Here is a 6,110-nt window from a genome sequence, read left to right as displayed (position 1 = left end):
CCGTAAATAGGTTTACGGCAGATGTTTCTCCTGTATATATAGGGGTGAGGGGTGTGAGGAACAGAGTGTGAATAGAAGAATAGAGAACGAGAGAAGAGAGAGAAAGTGAATCTTGTGTAAGGAACTTCAATCATATCATCAATACATTCAAGATTCAAGTTATTCTTCTCCTCCTTCTCTTCTATTTTGATCTGGCATCATCCGTTTGATTGGGATTCCGCACCATCAAATGGATCTGATTGATACACAAGCAGATTGGGGACTTACACTTTAACTCCATCCAGCCTTGGATTGTGGTACTCATGAGAATGCTTTGCAAATTCTTCAACCAACTCCTTGACTTCCCCCATATTTTTCTTAGTTAGTGGTCCTTGAGAATCAAGGAGTTGCCTTGTCATGACATTAACATCATCATAAAATATTGAGACTTCTTGTTGTATGTTAAGGTCATTTTGAGGACAATTTCTTAATAATCCTTTGTAGCGCTCCCATGCCTCATAAAGTGACTCCCCCGGTTTTTGCTCAAAGTTGGCTATTACCTTTTTGAGTTTAGATATCTTTGATGGTGGGCAAAATTGTTCTAGAAACTGCTCGCGCATTTTGGCCCAAGTAGTGATTGCACCACGTGGAAGTGCCTTCAGGCAGTCTTTTGCAGCTCCTTTAAAAGTCACTGGTAGCATCCATAGCAAGACTATCTCTCTAGGAACATTTGGGACATTGAAATAATCCGCTATATCATTAACTTCATCCAAATGCTTGTAAGCATCCTCATGATCCTTTCCAGAAAATGGTACATCCTTGAGTGCAGTGAGGATGTGTCCTTTCAACTCGAATGTGGCAGTTGCAGGAATTGCAGGTTGTACTAGGCCATGACCATCATCATCTCTAATTCGCTTCTTGTAAGCTCCCATGGATATATCCGCAATGTTGGCCATCTCATTTTCTGGTTCGTCTTCGGGTTCACTTCTATGTAATTCGAATTCTGGGTCGGATTCGTACTCGGATTCTTGTGGGTTAGATTTTTGATCAAAGCTTTCAACCTTTGATGATGTACTAGATTCTCCCACTTTCTTTCCTGACTTTTTCCAAAGACTGATTTGAGATCTTTAAAAGGTGACTTCTTTGGTGGTTGGTCTTCTTTCACGTTTTTACCTGTCTTCTTGTGAAGGGCCGACTCTGGATCTTCCAACGGTGACACCAAAGGTGTGCTAGAGCCTATGGTCATGAACTACTGCAAAATAAACACAAATAAAAACGTAAAACTGAACGAAAACCAAAAAAACGAAGAAAAAGAAAAATAATTGGATTCACGTCGTGAGCCTATAAAGGTCATGTCGTGAGTTCAGTTCTGAACAAAAAATACTAATCTGAAAAAAAAATAACTTTTTGCAGGTTTTACCCTACAAAAAGGATCGATTAACCTAAAGCAAATAAATCAACAATTAAATAAACCGTTCCCCGGCAATGGCGCCAAATTCATGCAGATTAATGGTCATTAACTACTCAGAATAAGACATTAAAGCAATCTAACATCAAGTCAAACATGCTAGGTATACCAATCAAACACAAGACATAACCAACAAGCAAAGTCTAAACTAATATATTAAAACCATGAGTTCGAGCTTCATCTAGCTAACAGAAGCCGCTAGATTTAGCTGGATATTCTAACAAATAAGCTAACACAAGTCATATTTAAAAGCATATTGAAAAGTACCAAACTAAAAAGTGAATTATGACTTCTTGTTATTCCTTGGTGTTAAGAACAATTCCCAGGCCTTTGGACTCTGTAATTTTCGACTTCTGGAACTTCTCTAAGCCAGCTAACCTCCTCAAAGTCGTAGGGATCAAGGATATATATAGTTTGTGGATTTTGCCTGATTCATGTCGTGAGCCTTTAAGGTTCACCTCGTGAATCCAGTAGATATCCGTATTCAACACGGATTCCACATGCACAATGTTTATCTTCTAGAAGGCCTAACTCACGCCGTGAATCTTCTAACACTCACCTCATGAGTACCTATTTTTCTAAATTTCTTATCGTTCAAGCCTTTAACCTCCAAAGTTCCATTCTTTAACGCTTTTAGTCCCTTTTCTTCAAAATGCCTTCTTTTTGGCTGCAACATATAATTTGAACTTATAAGTATCATTATTCCATGCAAATAACCAAAATATTAATTAAATTGTACTTAAATATTGCCTAAAAACATGTATAAATATGGCAATATCAAACGTCAACCCTGATCAACTGGAATAGAGGTGAGACCACCAGGAGAGGAGCTCGTTTGAGCATCTGAAGCTGGGATGGAGTCTCTGGAGAGGATGACAGGGGGGATACTAGGATCGTCTACGTTGTCGTCAACTCTTTGATGCGAAAGGGCATCAAACATGTTGGTCGACACATTCTTCTTCCTCGGATCACGAACGATAGGCTTGTAGACTTGAGCGATCTTTAAAGCGGGTTTTTTGCATTTATGGTTGCCAACTTGAACCTTCTTTTTAGGGAAATGAGAAGCTCTAGTTCTCCTTTTAACCGTGTGACAACCTTCATGGTCAACTGCTTTCGGAATAGGCATGGTCGTCTTTTGGATGGGAGTGCTAGCTGTGTGTTCAGGGCCGGAGTTGCTAGTAACACAAGCCGGACAAGTAGCATGATCATGACCAAATTTTTTGCAATGGGCGCATCTCTTGGGGAGCCAATAATACTCCACTCTTAGGGTAGAGGAAGTAGCACCTTTACCGTGAAAGCTTTGATTTTTATATCTTTAGCCCAAGAATCATTCACCGACATCTCAATGAGAATACGAGCATAAATCGCTCGACTCGTAGCCCACTCACACATGGTGGAGGTGTAAGAGTCAACCTCTAAAGGCTTTCCAAGTTTGCTAGCAATAAGACTTAGTCCATCTTTATTAAATAGTTGAAGGGGGATGCCAAATATATTAACCCAAACGGGAACCCGGTCATGCATTGGTTTTTCAAAAAAACGTCTGGATCCCATTTGCGGAGAAATAGCGGAATACCTTTGATCTTCCAAATGCCCTTTTGAAGTACATAGTTCATACCCACATCATTGTTAAATTTAAAAAATAACACATCATCGTCATTAATAAAGACGTCGCAAAGCCCATGTTCCTGCCATAATTCTAGAGATCGATCCTTTACAAAAGGAAAAACTAGTCTATCTCCCACAAAATAACCATATAAAGTTCGTTCAAAAGGCCCGTTTCCATGATTGCCGACGGAATAAGAATATGGCCGTCTTCTAAGGTTTCAAGATTATGGATGAAATCAAGAGATAAAGGTTTAGAAAATTGAACCTCATCACTATTTAATTTTCCAGCAGAAGCGAGCACATCAAATGAAAAAGAAGTATGATCATTTATTGATTAAGCAATGGGTCGTGGACGTGTGTGAATAAAATCTAAGGCAGGGGAATCAATAGGTGTTGGGCCTATGCTTGATGGGCTTCCATTTACGATATTTACATAACTCAAATTAGGGAGGAGATGAGTACCATGTGAGGTGATGGGCTCGAAGTGAAGAGGATTTGGGCTAGAGACATTGTGGATCGGGTGAATAAAAGGATGAGGAGGGCACACGCGCTGGAGATGAGAGTTAGGGGAGGGAGTAGAAGCATTTAAAGCTTAGACCCCACCAATTCCATCCTCATAAATGCACATGGGGGGATTAGAAGAGGCAGCCGGCGATTTTCTCAATTCCAAGCCAATTTTTAGGGAAGACTCCAAGCAAGAGTAAGAAGCTGAGGGCCCCACAAGAGGAGAACAATTAATGTGAATCTGGGGAACATCATAATCATCCGACGTTGCAGCCTTTTCCTTACCCAAATTTGAGGAACCCAAAGTATTGACACCAAACCCTAGAGGACTTTGGCTTTCCTCAAATGTTTGATTCTTTTTAGAGCAAAAAACCGTACAAGGGTCGAAGTCAGACGATTTTTGAAGAGCAGCAGCCGATTTTTTTAGGGGTTCCGACGAGACTAACAGAGAAGAGACGCCGAAGAGAAGACCGGAAGGTGCAATGGTAACGACCGGAGGTTGTAAATCAGCGACACAGGTAACGACCGACGAGGCAGCCACAGACGACAAACCATCAATAATTTTATGCTCATAATCTTAGGGTTTAGGGTTTAGGGTTTAGGGTTTATTTTTGGAAAAATGGGAAAACCCTTGGCAAATATTATTAATAAAAGAAATTACAAAGAAAGAGGGCAAAAGCCCAAGAAAAATAAAGACAGGACAGATCAAAGGGACATGCACCAAAGCAAAGACAAACTAAAAAAACAAAAGCAAAGAACTAACTAAACAAAGACCTAAAAAAACGTCAACCCTGATCAACTGGAATAGAGGTGAGACGACCAGGAGAGGAGCTCGTTTCACCATCTGAAGCTAGGATGGAGTCTCTGGAGAGGATGACAGGGGGATACTAGGATCGTCTACATTTTCGTCAACTCTTTGATGTGAAAGGGCATCGAAGATTTTGGTCGACACATTCTTCTTCCTCGGATCACGAACGATAGGCTTGTAGACTTGAGCGATCTTTAAAGCGAGCCCTTTGCATTTATGGTTGTCAACTTGAACCTTCTTTTTAGGGAAATGAGAAGCTCTAGTTCTCCTTTTAACCGTGTGAAAACATTCAATGTCAACTTCTTTCGGAATAGGCATGGTCGTCTTTTGGATGGGAGTGTTAGCCGTGTGATCGGGGCCGGAGTTGCTAGTCACACAAGCCGGACAATTAGCATGATCATGACCAAAAATTTTGCAATGGGTGCATCTCTTGGGGAGCCAAGAATACTCCACTCTTTGGGTAGAGCAAGTAGCACCTTTAGCCGTGAAAGCTTTGATTTTTATATCTTTAGCCAAATAATCATTCACTGACATCTCAATGAGAATACGAGCATAAATCGCTCGACCCGTAGCCCGCTCACACATGGTGGAGGTGTAAGAGTCAACCTCCAAAGGATTTCCAAGTTTTCTACCAATAAGACTTAGTCCATCTTTATTAAATAGTTGAAGGGGATGCATAATATATTAACCCAAACGGGAACCCGGTCATGCGTTGGTTTTTCAATAAAAACGTCCGGATCCCATTTGCGGAGAAGTTTTGGAATACCTTTGATCTTCCAAATACCCTTTTGAAGTACATAGTTCATACCCACATCATTGTCGAAATTAAAAAAGAACACATCATCGTCATTAATAAAGACGTCGCAAAGCCCATGTTCCTTCCATAATTCTAGAAATCGATCCTTTACAAAAGGAAAAGCTAGTCTATCTCCCAGAAAATAACCGTATAAAGTTCGTTCGAAAGGAATGTTTCCCTTTTCCATGATTGCTGACGGAATAAGGATAAGGTCGTCTTCTAAGGATTCAAGATTATGGATGAAATCAAGAGATAAAGGTTTAGAAAATTGAACATCATCTCTATTTAATTTTCCAGCGGAAGCGAGCATATCAAATGAAAAAGAAGTATGATCATTAATTGATTGAGAAATGGGCCGTGGATCTGCATGAATAAAATCTGAGGCAGGGGAATCAATAGGTGCTGGGCCTGTGCTTAATGGGCTTCCATTTTCGATATCTGCATAACTCAAATTAGGGAGGAGATGAGTACCACGTGGGCTGATAGGCTCAAAATGAAGAGGATTTGGGCTAGAGACATTATGGATCGGGTGAATAAAAGGAGGAGGAGGGAACACGCGCTGGAGATGAGAGTTAGGGGAGTGAGTAGAAGCATTTAAAGCTTAGACCCCACCAATTCCAGCCTCATAAATGCGCATGGGGGGATTAGAAGAGGCAGTCGGCGATTTTCTCAATTCCAAGCCATTTTTTGGGGAAGACTCCAAGCAAGAGTAAGAAGCCGAGGGCCCCACAAGAGGAGAGCAATTAATGTCAATCTGGGGAACATCATTATCATCTGGCGTTGCAGCCTTTTCCTTATCCAAATTCGATGAACCCAAAGTATTGACACCAAACCCTAGAGGACATTGACTTTCCTCAAATGTTTGATTCTTTTCAGAGCCAAAAACCGTACAAGGGTCGAAGTCAGACGATTTTTGGAGAGGAGCAGCCGCTTTTTTTGGGGTTTTGACG

General features: G+C 40.9%; 1 non-coding gene across 1 annotated transcript; it reads left to right on the top strand.

The window, feature by feature from the left end:
* The first annotated feature begins 444 nt into the window (after positions 1 to 444).
* On the top strand, positions 445 to 551 carry LOC145110116 (small nucleolar RNA R71). Its single transcript, XR_013709497.1, has one exon. It is a non-coding gene; the product is annotated as a small nucleolar RNA R71 (small nucleolar RNA).
* Positions 552 to 6,110: the final 5,559 nt, after the last annotated feature.

This window comes from Lactuca virosa, chromosome 4 (assembly GCF_052849685.1).
Source record: "Lactuca virosa cultivar CGN04683 chromosome 4, Lactuca_virosa_CGN04683_v6, whole genome shotgun sequence".
NCBI lineage: Eukaryota > Viridiplantae > Streptophyta > Magnoliopsida > Asterales > Asteraceae > Lactuca > Lactuca virosa.
The sequence above is the reverse complement of the archived record's forward strand: the minus strand, read 5'-3'. Positions and strand labels throughout refer to the sequence as shown.